This window comes from Thermobia domestica, chromosome 8 (assembly GCF_964235325.1).
Source record: "Thermobia domestica chromosome 8, izTheDome1.hap1.1, whole genome shotgun sequence".
NCBI classification, from domain to species: Eukaryota; Metazoa; Arthropoda; class Insecta; order Zygentoma; family Lepismatidae; genus Thermobia; species Thermobia domestica.
Window position 1 is genome coordinate 211,545,664 of NC_137461.1, and position 15,775 is coordinate 211,561,438.

Genomic DNA, 15,775 nt, shown 5'->3' on the forward strand with positions numbered 1-15,775 from the left:
AGGCTTTTTGATGAGGAGCGTTTTTGTTTTGTCCCTTTTTGCCTCGGGTCCTTTGTTGCGGGGCCGCTTTTGACCCGGGCCCGTTTAACACAGTTCCCTTGCGACTCGAGCCCTTTTGTCGTGAGACCCTTTTTGACCAGGGTCCTTTTGATGAAAGGTATAACTCTGACCCTTTTTTGCGGAAACCTTTTGAACCGGGCAGTATTTATGCGGGGCCGTTTGACTCGGGGACGCCCTTTTTTGACCCGGGCCCGTTTGACACAGGACCTTTTGACTATGGTCATTTTGTAGCGGAGACATTTTGACCCGGCACTTTAGACGCTGGGCCGTTTTGACTTGGGCCCTTTGAAGCGTGGCCTCCTTTGCCCAGGGTTTGTTTGAGGCAGGTCCCTTTTTACTAGGGCCCTTTTGTCTTTGGACCCTTTTGATCCGACCTTTTTGATGTGGGTCGTTTTGATTTGATCCCTCTTGCCTCGGGCCCTTTTGTTGCGGAGACCTTTTAACTCGGTCCCTTTTGATGCAGGGCTGACTCGGGTCCTTTTGCGCGGGGCCCCTTTTTGACACTGGCTCTTTTGACGCAGAGAATGTTGACAAGGTTCTTTTGTTGTCTGACCGTTAGTGTGACCGTGTGTGGCGTTTTGATTCGGGCCCTTTTGACTCAGGCTGTTTTGTTGCGGACACCTTTACACCAGGGCACTTTTGACGCGGGGCCGTCTTGGTCTGGTATTTTTGTATTGGGTCCCTTTTGTGCGGGCCGTTTTGACTCGGGCCTTTATGTGTTTGCCTTTTCGTCTGCCCTTCTGACATGGAATCATATATATAAGGCAGCAGCTGAAATACCTGGGGCAGGGGGCCTGGGGGAGTATGAGTAAATTAATGAGCGATTAAAATTAATTACGCCATTGTTCATATCTCTTTCTTTCTATTCTCTCGACACCATGTCTGGAGATGGATGTTCTGACTAATGGGCTCAGAGGCGAAAGACGATATACGCTATTAATATTAATGTTATGAATTTGAACTTAACATATATAGGGGAATAAAAGGAAAACCCTTATAACAGTTTTTTGCCCCCCTCCCGTTGGAAAAAATCGTGCGGGCGTTATTGATAATGATGTTTCTTACTTACTATATTATAATGTTTTATATACGGAATAAATACTTCTGTGTTTTATATAATAATAAGAACCTTATCTACATTTATTACGCTTCTTGTTTAGGACAGAGAAACATATTGACGTTCAGCGTAATCAGTTTCCACTCTCAAACAATTACAGTGAGGGGAATGGAATAATTCACACACACATTTAAAACTTACAAAAGTGTCCTGCGAACATGTCGTAGTAATGTCCTGAAGGGTGAAAAGCGCTAATAGCATTTGTTAGCAGTTATTAACTTAATATATAAGACAGTAAATTGAAAAATTGAGAAAACGAATCTTTTCAGAGACGACAGTGCGCTGATGCTTCTAATCTATGCCATTACTCCCTATGCCTAAGTTATTTCCAAGTCAAAATAAAACTTTTCAAAATTATTCACAATTTCTTATACAACCATCCCTTTCTTAGAGTACTGCGCGGTCACATACCCGTCTCAGCGATGTAAAGGCACTTTTGGCGATGAGGTTACAACATCAACAGTTTATAATGTGAGATTTAATTGTTTTAGAGTTACGTCCAAGATTTGATTGTCCATATATGGGATAAATATAAAAGAAGAACGCGAAGAATTAAATTTAAGAATTACTTTTCTGCAGATCTTGTTATTAATAATTTAATAAAAGATGCATATTCTACTTTTTTTCAGAAATCTCAGCTTTTTGTTTAACCTTTATCTTTCATAAAGATTTATTAATGTAAACTCATGTTATTAAATCAATAAATTATTACTTCGTCCTACATTAATTTTACATTACTTTACGCTTCTTCAATAGTTTTAGGATTTGTGAACAAAGCTACCTTGAAAGTGAAATTCTTTTTACCATAATCGTTAGCAAAAACTAGAAATGTGTAGGACCGTGCCACACATAAGCCTCCATGCCAGAGTCTCCCAGCTAACTTTTTCGTTTTAAAGAATGAGATAATTTTACTGTCGCACTATTTATGAAATAACAACATATTTCAAGCCCTGTGACTTTTCCTTCAACTTTTCGTAAAAGGTTCATAATAATAATACTGTAGTTTTCAGCATCATTTAGCTCTTCGATTTTCAAACTGTGTTCTTGTGTTGTTTTTGATGAAAAGCTTGAATAAGGCAAGCATGTCTATTACATACATAACGATTGAAATTAAAAATATATGTTAGAAAGAAGAGAAGAAGATCTTCATTCGCCAAATTACGTGTGGTTGAATCTATGATTAAAGTAATATTGATATGCCGTAATTTAAGCTTACTCTCTTGCTCCTTATAGCTTTCGAAATATGCAAAGTAGGTAAAACTACATCATTTACCAAAATTACGTGTGGTTAAATCGATGGTTGAAGCTATACATATATAAAATTAAAGTTTACTTCTTGCCTCTCACAATTTGTGAATTTTCCAAAGTAGATAAAGTCGGGGCTAAGTTCATCTCTATAGTATAAAGAGCTTACATGTAAAAATGTTCTGTAACTGTACATGCAACAGTTCGGGAACGCGTTTCCTCATAATAAAGTTTCTCATCTTCCCTAGCACTTTAGAAGTGAATTTTAAGAAGTCCTATAAGAAATCGCTTTACAAGAAAGAAAACGAAAACAACTTTGAGAAGTCCGAAGTTACCTGTGATTAATCCGATGGTTGAGGTGATATAGATACAATTAAACCTTACTCCTTGCCTCTCGTAGTTTGTGTAATTTCCAAAATTGAAAAGTCAGTGTTATGATGTTTATCTCTATTGTTTAAGGAGCTCACATGTAAAAATGTTTTTTAACTTTACATGCAACACTTCGGGAATACGTTTTATCATTATAAAGTTTCTCATCTTTCCTAGCACTTTATAAGTGAATTTTTAAGACATCCTTTAAAAAGCCCCTCTACAAAAAGAAAACTTTGGGGAAGAAGGTTTTCATTTACCAAAGTTACGTATGGCTCAAGCGATAGTCGAAAAATTACAGATATAATGTAAGTTTAATTTCTGTGTGCACAATTTGCGAAGCTTCATGATCGTTCATCCACCTTTGTATAGAATGTAACATATGAAACAAGAAATGTTAACAACGTTAACGCAATATCAATGACAATAATTTTGAAAAGTACGTTATTAATATTTGTCAATGTTTTTTTAAAAAATTAATTTGTATTTTCTCACTTAACCGTACTTTCCATAGTCTATCAGTGGATGAACCGACGCGCCAAGAGCTCTAACCAGCTCAATGTCAGATATTCTGCTGAGCAATTTCGCAAGTAGGATACAATATTTCGGCAAAGACCGAAGACAAGATATTTCGTTCTGTGTATTTCTGTAATCACATTGAAAGCATAATTTGCAGCAAACAGTATAATTTATCTTTTCTCTTTGAGGTTTTTGTTTAAATCTACATTGTAATTTGGTCTTTTGTCGCTACAGTATTGGATGTACAAACCTCCACTCACATCTTATACTGTATCTGAGTGTATACTGTAAGCATATTTTGTTACAATTTCGATTTTGCGTATTTATTAGGTAAATTTTGGTTTCAAGAGCAGAGTACTTAAGTGATAAAAACATGTTACCACACTTGTTTGATATTTAAACAATTTAACGTAATTACAGTTGGAAATCTAAACATATAAACTCTCTTGACTATCAATAAGGGTACAGATGTAGAGTGAAGGACAATTTTGAACGTTTGATCATTTTGCGGTAAGCTACAAAGAACATTGTTAGTTTCTTTCGAAGAAGAATGCTACTTATTGTAATAAAACTTACAGTTATTTTTAATTATATCCAAATTAATTGTCCCAGTTATACCCACACAGTGTCCCCTGGGGCGAGAAATGAATTTAAAATATATGATTTCTTCCTTTTTTAACACCGTTCATAATAGAAAAATACCTGGCGACGTTGAGACCTAAATAGATATTTTAGTTGTAACTATGAAAATATGTTCGCCTCTTCATGCAACTGATCGTCATCACAATAATTGAGAGGACATGAATGGTGTAAATTGAGAGGACAGCTTCCTTCATCATTTATTTGATCACCCTTCATTTGTATGTACTTTACCTGCCTCCCCAGTTGCGGATACAGCTTCCAAACTTGCGGCTGATTGGTGGCAGACCTGATACAGAACGAGGAGTAGCAGTGCTTCTCTGACAGAGGTGGCTTAGTACCATTCCGTCCTAGTTTTGGGTGCGGTCATATATATATTGTTTTCTAAGATATTTATCCAAAATAATCACAAAATATTGACTTCACACAAAACTAAGAGGTAATGGTACTCGTCACCTGTATATATGATGTTAAACATATTTGAAGGGAAAATTTTTAACTATCTGTATGAGATTAACAGAGAAAGATTCAATCTGATGTAGGAGTGACCGAAACTTATTCTCCTTAACACAATGTGGAATATTTACGGATTGCGACTCCGTGGTGCGATATGTTGTAATTAAAGAAAATAATGATGATAGCGCTACTGACAGTCTGAGTAGTATCAACGGCCTACCACCTTCTCTTATTAACGAATTCATCACCTACATAACCATTCGAGAACTACGAAAAAGCACCTTCTTAGTAGGAACGTGAGAAGGAAGTGAGAAGCTCAATGTTAGATATTCTGCTGAGTAGTTTCGCAAGTAAGATACAATATTTCACGAAAGACCGAAGACGAGATATCTCGTTTTGCATATTTCTGTAATCACAATGAAAGCATAATTTGTAGCAAACAGTAGGAACTCTTTTCTCTTTCAAATTTTTGTTGAAATCTACATTGTGAATTTGTCTTTTGTCGCTACAGCATTGGATGTACAAACCTCCACGCATATCTTATGGTGTATCTGACTGTATGCTGTAGGCATGTTTTGCTAAAATTTCTAAATTTTGCGTATTTATTAGGTGTATTTTGGTTTTAGACCTAATTTGTATTTTGGTGTATTTTGGTTTGGAGCAGAAGACTTAAGTGGTAAAAACATGTTTAGAAAATTTGAAAGCATTGGACCGGTTCTTATATTAGTAAAACTTCACTATCAGTAGAGAATTGATTTTTTGTTGGGATCCCCTGAACATGACTGAAGATGAAACTTGAACTAGCAGAACATGTCATGGAAATAACTCAATACTAAGACGTCAGATGTGAAGCTTCACACTCATTCACCTTTCCTTTCAGTTTGCTTACACTAAAGGAATTTGCAAAGATTGTATATTATTAACTGAATGTTCGATCCTACATTTTAAGTCCAATTTATTGTTTTAAATTTCAAAATTTTCTACACGCCAGAATGTCATGTAACCCTGTAGCTGCTATTTTTGCAAATTCTTGGAAAGGATTTTACAGTGCAGATCCCTGTACAGCAACTAAGTCCTCTTCTGTCAACTATAATGGTGTTCATTTTGCTTAATGAATTAACTGTCCAGTTTTTCGAGGAAAAATTATATCCCAAAACTTATGATAATCGAAAAGATTTTTGTTGCTGATGCAAAACATATTCTTAAAAAGAGCATTCCAACCATGTATCCTGCTTTATTTCCCTACGTGAGGTAGTCTTTGGAAAACTGTGGTTACCCAGACATCTGACCTTTCTAAACAAACTGAGCTCTCCCCAGCCAACTTTTCAAACTAATATTCAACCTATCAATATAACTGAAGATCTTGATAAGAAGGGAACGACTTAATGCCAAGAATAATTTTACTTGGTAAATGTTTTATTATTCAGTCTATATATTACTATGTGTGTTGATTTTTCGTTATGGACGATAGTCCATCTGCAAGGGTAACAGTTCCGTTCCAGACTTGTTTATCCATGCTTCTTAAAAACAAAATATAATTTAAGAGGACGCCATCTTAGCCAGTAGAATATTAAATCACTATGAAGCAAATATAAGTATTTTGGAAATAAAGTGCATTTAATTGGTTGTTAATAGTTTGTAGTCATTGAATTATAATCGCATTTAATAGCTGCAGTTATTTATATATGAGTTATAGTACGAGAGTAAAGTGAATTAGATAAAGAGGTTAGCTGCGAAAATGCTCAATAAGCATTCGCAAACAAACGACAACGGGTGATTTTCAACATTGGGGGTTTGGCGTGAGGCTAACAATATCATCCTGTAAAAGAGATCAGAAACATTAACGGAAGTCGCGGACCTGGACTGATAGCTTTGCACGAACTCAGCAAGATAATACGGACATGAGATTTGGAACGTGGAATATAAGAAGTTTTATAGAGCAGATGCGTTAAAATCCTTAACGAATGAGTTAGAGAAATATATAATAGACCTAGTTGCGGTTCAGGAAGTTAGATGGGAAGGAAATGAAGCAGTAAAGTTCGGAAGTTTTAAGTTCTTATACGGGAGAGGAAATGAAAATCACCAGGTAGAAACAGGGTTTTTCGTTCACAGACAAATAATGTCAGCAATTTAACGGGTTATATTTGTTAATGATAGACCTTTTTGTTACTGTAAAGGTCCGTGGAGTAATATTATGATGATATTATGTGTCAACAGAAGATAAGGATGACGGTATAAAAGACACGTGTGACGAAGGAGTAGAACGTATACTTAACCAACTCCCGCCATACCATATGAAAATTCTATTAGGGGATTTCAGTGCGAAGTAGGACGAGACAATATTTTCAAACCGATTCTAGGAATAAAGGTCTGCATAAGGAAAGTAATGACAACATAGTTAGACTCTCACTAGTAATGGTAGGAGTTGTGCTCTGGATCACGTAATGTTATGCTTAGCCCCTCGGTCTCAAGAGGTTTCAAGCTCCATCCATGGATTAGACCCCGCCTTCCGGGTCTTCCTTACCCTCTTTGGTGGCGGAGGAGATTATTTGTTCCCTTTTATTGGCATAAATTTGAAGATGGTTATCCTCTTTATTGCCTTATATTGTTATATGGTGGAGTACAGACTATATATATAATCAAGCTTAAAATGGTTTCTTCCCTTTTATGGTATAAAATTTTGCAGATTTTTTGACGTCTTTGTTAATATTTTATTACGTTATTTGTTTAGTCACGTGATATGAAGTCAAGAGGTCGCTTGGGCTTAGGACACACCCTTGCGGTAATTGAAAATTGGTACTCAACCAATTTTATGACCAGGGTTTTTGAATAACAAACTATTGAGGTCTATTTTGTTTGTTTTACATGTTAAAAAATTACTAAAAATTGCTTTTGACATCTTTGATGAGTCTTTATTACTTATATTGTTATATGATGGAAAACAGAAGTAAACAAATTTTGGTATGTATTCATAGAGCAAAGAAATATGAAAAAATCCTATCAAATTTTGAAGGTCAAAGGTCAAAGTAAGTATTTGACATGTTTCAATAATAAATGTCGGTATTTGTTCACCTTTCGATCCCTTAAATGAGTATAAATTTGTCAAAAGTAGAAAAAATGCGAAGAATACGTAACTTTTGAGGCCGAAAGTCCAGTTTTAATTGCTGAGTTTCAAACCAGATGTTTAATTGTCCACTAATATGTCCCTGAAACGTTACCTTCATTCTCTGATCAATGTAAAAGACGGGAATCCCGACCTTGTTAAATAATATTAATATATATTGTGTCTTCTTCGATTATATTAAATAAAGAATGACATCATATTTACTCTTTGAGTAAATCTGATTGGTTCATTGTATGAGTGCGTACCATTTAGTCAAAAATAATATTGTTTTCAATATTTTGTATTATTTGCAAGCTTGATTGGTTCCTTTACATGAATGGATACAGGCGTTCATAGGACAAGGGGTACAAGAAACAACATTTCAAAATTTCTGGATTGGTATTAAATGTTTTAGGGTTAAAATGTTTGGAAATCAGAAAGTTTCACAATTAAATTTTCCATTCAAAAAAGTTGAATCAAAGTTATAAAATAAAATGTTGGAACCGAAACTTTCATACTGAAAGTTTTAAAATTAAAAAATTTCAAGCTTAAAATTTTCAAATTAAAAAATTAAAGCTAAAATTTCAAACTAAAAAATTTTGAACTAATACTTCCAAACTATTTTTTTTCGAACTCAGAAAGTTTCATACTTAAAATTTCCAAATTAAAAGAATTCAAATGAAAATTTTCAACTCGTTTTAAATTAAAAATATTTTCGAACCATAATTTTCAAACTCAAACTTCTGAAAAATTTAAACATAGATTTGAAAGTGATCCCTAATCAGATTACAACTTTAGAATGTGAATTATTGTTAAAGTTTAAAGTGCACTCAGTTTACCAACCTTTAGTTTACTGATTTAAATTTAAATTATCTTTGAGAACTATTCATGTCTAAATTTGATATGATGAACCGTTTAGCTAATCATAGCTGGTCATTTGTTTACTAACGGGTTATTCAAATGAAGTCTCAAGCTCATCTCTTGAGAGAAACTATCTCGTCAGCCCTATCTGACAAACCATTTCGCTAGCCAAAGTCCGTTGGTAATTTGTAAACTTTTATCGATTTTCATTGGTAATATGACATAGTTTACGGTTTAAAGATGTACTTTGTGTTGAGAGCGACTGACAAGGGAACCTTCCGAAAATGATAGTTGCAGTGAAAGATGTGGCTTATGCCAATTGAAAGAGCTGTAACAGAGATGTTCATTCCCAAAAAATTAGCTGCCCATGGCAATAGGTTCAAGAAATATAAGGGGTGGAAGTTCGGGAAACAGCAAGGTTGGACAGGGGGAAAAGTGCAAATTCCGCAAAAAAGCGGGCACGGCCAAATACAATGCTGACAAGTGCTGTATAGAAAGAGACTTGCCACAATAGGGAACAAATGAAGGCCACCAGTGGGGTTAACAGTGTTGCCAACTGCAATGAAAAGTACATGTTTTGCAAAGAGCACTATATGAAGTGAGTGCAATATTCAGTGTCAACATGTCATGTAGAACATAAGATATGACTTGTATAATCAGTGGTACAATCTAACAAAAGAAAATAGAAAAAAAAACAGAAGTACGAAAAATACGGAAAAGACGGAGTTGGCCATTATGCGCCACATTTGATCACGAGCTGTGCATATTAGAACGAACAAAACAAGAAAGCATCAACTATGCAGGAAACCGATGTACCTGGAGTCGAAAAGAAAAACGAGTTCCAAAGTTGGCAGCACTGGCCATGAAAATCCAGACAATTCTAATATAGTTAGGCCACTCGATTCACAAAAAGAAAATTCCGGCAACAGGCATCACTCGGAATGAATCAATGCTAGAGTGATTGAGGCAATATCAAGTTGGGGAACATGAAATGGTTGAGTTGAGCCAACAACCGATAATAGAAGTAGTGAACATTAAGTCAGGGTTGGTCGTATGTGGGAATATACAGGGTGTCCCACCAAACTTTGTGACTTAAAAGATTTGCGAAACGAACAAAAATGTGACGGATCCAATTGTGAAGGAATGTACCAATGTCAGCGGGTGATAAAAGTCTGTGAGAAGCAAGTGCCCCCAGGATCCCCATTATAGGGCCCCAGGAGCCAACTTCAAATTTGCAAATGGCAACAGGGACCGAGTGGTACCTCTCTCGATAGATTATGGAATGTGCAATAACATCTATAGGAAACATTTGCTATATGAAGCATGTTTTTCAACATAGCCGCCACAAATATATGTTGTCTTAACATGGCATCGAACATTGTGATCCTAAATTGCTGCGAAGCAAAAAGAGATGTTGCAAATCCAATTGCACAGGAATGTACTCATGTCGAGGGCCAAGAAAACTTTGTAAGAAGCAAGTCCCCCAGGGCTCCCATCATAACGCTCGAGGGGTCAACCGCAACATTTCAAATGGGAAACAGGGGCGGATGATATTTATCTGTATAGATACAACACCGCCTATAAGAAACATTTGCTATATGAAGCATGGGTTTCAAAATGGCCGCCAAAAAGGGACGTTGTTCTTGTCACCGAGTAGATATTTTTGGCGACTATTTTGAAATTCCATGTAGTAAATATTTCTGATATGCGTTGTTGCATATTCCAAGATTTATCGAAAGAAATATAACTCGACCGATGGTGCTATTAGACATTTTGAAGTTGGCCCCTGGGACCCTATGATGGGGGACTTGGGGGCACTTGCGTCTCACAGAAGTTTGTCGCCCGCTGACAGGGGTACATTCCTGCACAACTGGATGTGTCACATTTTTTTCGCTTTGAAACTATTTCAGTCGCAGAGTTAGGTGGGATACTCTGGATATATCATATAGGCAGTGATAGTACTGCAGACAGCAACACAGAGCAGATCAAGCCTTTGATTAAGTTTCCTTTCTAGAGGTGTGGATATGTGATAGAAAGACCACCAAAGGTTCCGACACCTCTAGAGTACTGTTTCGAGACATTCACAAGCGATCATTGTAGCATGTGTGACGGATTGGCAGTATTCCGCTATGTTCACTCCAAATGTATCTTCTGTTTGGACCATTGTCTCATCGAACAATTGCACGTACAATGTGGACGAGCATGTACAAATGATGCGAAGGCTAATGTGCTATTGCCGGAATTTTCTTTTTGTGAATCGAGTGGCCTAACTATATTAGAATTGTCTGGATTTTCATGGCCAGTGCTGCCAACTTTGGAACTCGTTTTTCTTTTCGACTCCAGGTACATCGGTTTCCTGCATAGTTGATGCTTTCTTGTTTTGTTCGTTCTAATATGCACAGCTCGTGATCAAATGTGGCGCATAATGGCCAACTCCGTCTTTTCCGTATTTTTCGTACTTCTGTTTTTTCTATTTTCTTTTGTTAGATTGTGCCACTGATTATACAAGTCATATCTTATGTTCTACATGACATGTTGACACTGAATATTGCACTCACTTCATATAGTGCTCTTTGCAAAACATGCACTTTTCATTGCAGATGGCAACACTGTTAACCCCACTGGTGGCCTTCATTTGTTCCCTATTGTGGCAAGTCTCTTTCTATACAGCACTTGTCAGCATTGTATTTGGCCGTGCCCCCTTTTTTGCGGAATTTGCACTTTTCCCCCTGTCCAACCTTGCTGTTTCCCGAACTTCCACCCCTTATATTTCTTGAACCTATTGCCATGGGCAGCTAAGTTTTTGGGAATGAACATCTCTGTTACAGCTCTTTCAATTGGCATAGGTCACATCTTTCACTGCAACTATCATTTTCGGAAGGTTCCCTTGTGAGAAGTACCATCTAGTTCGTTTTCATTAGACCTATAATTTATGTTTCCATGTCTACTGGAAGTATACTATAGATATTGAATCAAGTGATGTGTAATTTTCTACTGCCCACCATTTACCTCTTTGGAGGGGAAAGTTTCATTTTTCTGGAAATTCTCTGCACTTGTATCACAAATTCTATGCTTGTGCACTGTTTCAAATTCCTACTTTCATAGGTTTTGACGAATGACTCATTGTCAGCATTTGGTTTCTTGAGGGTTCGATGACCCTGTGTCAGGTAAATCATAGAAGATACAACATTGAAAATTAATAAACATAGCTTGGTGCAGATTAGTGATATAGTCAATTTTCATAGCACTATCTACGTGTTAAGCGAAATTATAGATGTCCGATAAACCAACTGACGTAATTTTAGTCCTGCTCCCTTAAATTCTCCTTTTTTCAATTTTCTTACATTTTCCTTTATTGTACCAAAAGTCTCATTTTTTGCAATTTAATGTTTGCCTGTCTACAAGAAGTAACTTTAGGTTTTGCACATGTAGCATGATATTTGTCAATGAATTCGTAAAGGGATATTTTCCATTTTTCGGAATTTACATTTACTTGTATTGCAAATCCTTCACTTGTGCAAATTTTCGTGTTTCTACATCTTCGGAAAGTACAACATAAGTTTTGATGAGTGAGTGCGAAAATTAGCTGTTTTCTGAGGACTTCAATATCGTCCATCTCGTAAATGGTTGCAGATAAAAAAATGAACATTATTAAAAGGGATGAAATAATAAGGTTTCTTGAACTAGTGTTATTCCACTACGTTCATGAAAAGAATGTTAGAAAATGCCTGATTTGCTTTGCTTAATACACACCCTTCGAGTTCCAGCGAGAGAGCATTACTGGCGCACTGCTGTGCATCTTGATAAATTATTTTCCCAGTTTTAATCACTTTTCTTAACTTTAAGAAAAATATGCTTAGCAAAGATAAAACTCCTAAATATTTAAGTGGTCACCAACTTGTAACAAAACATATTAAGTAATCAGTTAAGGCAAAATGCAAGGATTGGTATTTTCGTTATTTTCTTGTAATAGTAGGCTACGATATAAGGAAATATGTGATTGTAATAGGAAAATAAAGAGATCAATTTAAATATACGACTTAGAAAATTACTTTCAGAAAAGGATAATGTTGGTTTTAAGTTAGAGATTTATTTACTTCCCTCAATTATTATCAATTGCATATAATGCTCTAACACTCTTTGCTATACCAGAAAATCAGATACATGAGAGAACACTTCAAAAATGTATCTGTATGGAGGTGCTACCTAAGTGTACGTCGTGAAAGTGTAATATAATTACGATGTTCGATGTTCAGTGTAATATAATTACGGAATTTTAATACATTGTTAACAAATAAACGATTTGTAAATTTCCACATTTCATGTGCATATAATTGTAAATTGAATGGATTTACCTTTATAAGTTGCAATACATGCAAGTCCTTTGATGTCACACGATTGGAATTTACCTATAACAAGAAATTACAATTTATATTACTCGGTTGGAATATTATAACTTGAAATTTAATGTAGACAAATATTTGATTGGGATTTAAAAAGTGCTACTTATCATTAAGGTATGCTCTCATCAAATTCTACCATATTGCACTAACTTTACTTCAAAAGATCTATTTGACATTATGCCATTGAAACTGCAATCAGGTGTACTCAAAATCAGAATTAACTTTCAAAACGTTTAATATAGTTACGCCTCCTATATTTAGATGAATATTGTAACTTAATTCAGAGATTTCATGTAATAGAGGGAAACTTACAGAATATCTGCCATTCCACATAAGATTCATTATTATATCGTTTAGCATTCCTTTTCTATAAGTTTCTCAAAAATAGCATTAGGTTAACGAAATTTACTGTCTTTACTCACTTAGCAACTACGATTACTGATTTTTGCGATAATTGGTCAAGAGTAAGGTAATAAGGACAAGTTTCAACTAAATTTTAAGTTTTTGAGTCACCATAATGACATAAGGAAATTTTTATGATACCTTAGTAAAGGCTAAATATAAATGATTTTGCTTAAATTTTGCTTACTACTGAATATTAGTTGTTTGGTTAGTTGATTTGGAGTTCAGCATCGCTTTTAGTATGGATACAATATGAGACACTGACCTATACTTTAATAGCAGATCCGAGCTGCATCAGCTCCAACGAGGAATCGAACCAGAGACTTCCGCGGCAAAGTTACGTTCGTTAAGCATATCGCCGAAAGGGAGTTTTGCCTATTAGTTATTGCCTTTATTATTGCATGAGAATTTTTAATTACTCAGGGGGAAAATATTAGGAATAAATGTGAAATTAAGGAAAAATAACTTCCAAATGAACGTTTACACATAGAGTGAGAAACTAATTACATGGCGCTGTTTGAGATATTTATGTTAATTCTAGTTAAAAGAGGCATTTACGTTTTATATTAATGCTTGCAATGATACATGATTCTTCAGTTTAAAAGTAATATATAAAAAATTTACGATTCATCTTTTAAAATGTTCTGGAATCAATTTTTTTAAACAATTCATGAATCATTATGAAGTATAGAGTAGCATTAAAAATTATGCGTATTTGTTGTGTTTGAATCCATGACATGTAAGCATTGAATATCCAAAATAATTTCTCTTTAATTCTTTTGCTTTTAATAAAGCAAAAAGTTAAGTTATTTTATGGTAATTAATGAGATTATTACCCGAAAAGAGTCATCAGTAAGAAATTAAATTCAACTAAAAATAACTTATGTAAGGATTAACGATTTCCACCAAACCTTCATGTATTTTCTTTGAAGTTTCGAAACAGTGAATATCTTTGTACAATACACATTTAAAGGACAACTGGTAAATTTGCAGCAAGTTTAAGAAAATATTTTTGGCTAAGATTTATTTTTTCTAATTTTAATGAAATATTATGTACATTGCTTTACAATTTAAGAATTGTCTCTGATGTGTGGTTCAAGCGACAAGTGAAATAGAAAAAAATACTTAAACGTAAAAGTAAAAAATTCTATCGCTTGTTTTGAATATCACTCACAGTCATAGCTGTTACAAAATGGAATGTATTATATCAATTTGTATATTCCAATGTTTATGATATGAAATAGAAGGAATGTTACTTTATATAGTAGCTTTAATGAAATTTTGATTTCTTAAATAAAAGCTGATCGTCAGTTGATATAATTCCAGAATAATATACACAGATAAGATGGAAAAACAGTAAATGCTATAGAATATATTAATTCAACAAGTGAATATTTGGATGATATACACTGCAATTATTATTATTATTACTATTATTATTATTATTTTATTATTATTATTATTATTTTATTATTATTATTATTACAAAAATATATTGTATGTTAAGAACTACGTAAGATACATAATATTACGGGAACATAATTCATTATATGTTACTAATAACATTATTGGGATACAATTAACAGTTCTGAAATTATGTGAGCTAATTTGTAATTCACAAATAGCTATGAAATGAAAAAAATTCTATAAAAATTTTATAAATCTATTCATAGGTCAGAAACATTTCTGGAACTATTTTATTTTTTTTAAAGAAAAAAAGTTTCTTAAAAATTTTATAATATGGAAGGGATTTGTCGATTTAGGAGTTTTGACTTATCAATAAAATAATTTGTAAAATAAAGTTACCTACCAAAATTATACAAAATCTGTGGCGAACACTTGCAGCTCTCAATTGCTTTTTTATAATAATGGTGCAACCTGCATGCTTCTCGAGTGTAGATTCTGCTTGTATCTAATTCCTGTTCTTCTGGAAACAAACATTTTCTTTGTCGTACTGTTAAACGTCGAAGACTTGGAGTGCTTACAATAGCGAATAAATCAATAGCGTACAGAATGCCGTTCATCTTTCTTATGAAGTTAAAAACAAAGTAATTGGTTATCTTTACAGGGAAATCAAATGGTGAGCTGATATACATCTGAAATAAATGTTTATTCATAATAAACACAAAGGGAAAGAGAATGAATTATAAGCAGGCAAAAGTTTACTTATAAACACTTATATTACAATGAGAATTTTCTTTTCTCTTTCACCTAATACCTATGTTAAATTAAATTTAAAAACTTACCTAAGATTTCTACGACAGTTGTGTCATATTGCATCTTATAAGGTACGAAGTAGCAGCATCAGAAGCATTAGCATTTACTCTCTATATTTGAGATGTAAAAATGTATAAGATGTTTTTAAATTTAAAATTTGGAAATATATTTTTGCATTCACTGGTTTAAAGAGGTATATATACATTCATGGAAAAATTAATAGCAACTCTTTGGAATTTTGCGACTTTATTAGGATTTCAAAGAAGTTTCTTTCTTAATATGCACAAACATATAATGATATATAAATCAAATTAAAGGAAATTTTATTTAGAATCCAAATCTACTCACAGAGGTTATACATCTTTACAACAATTGATAATATTC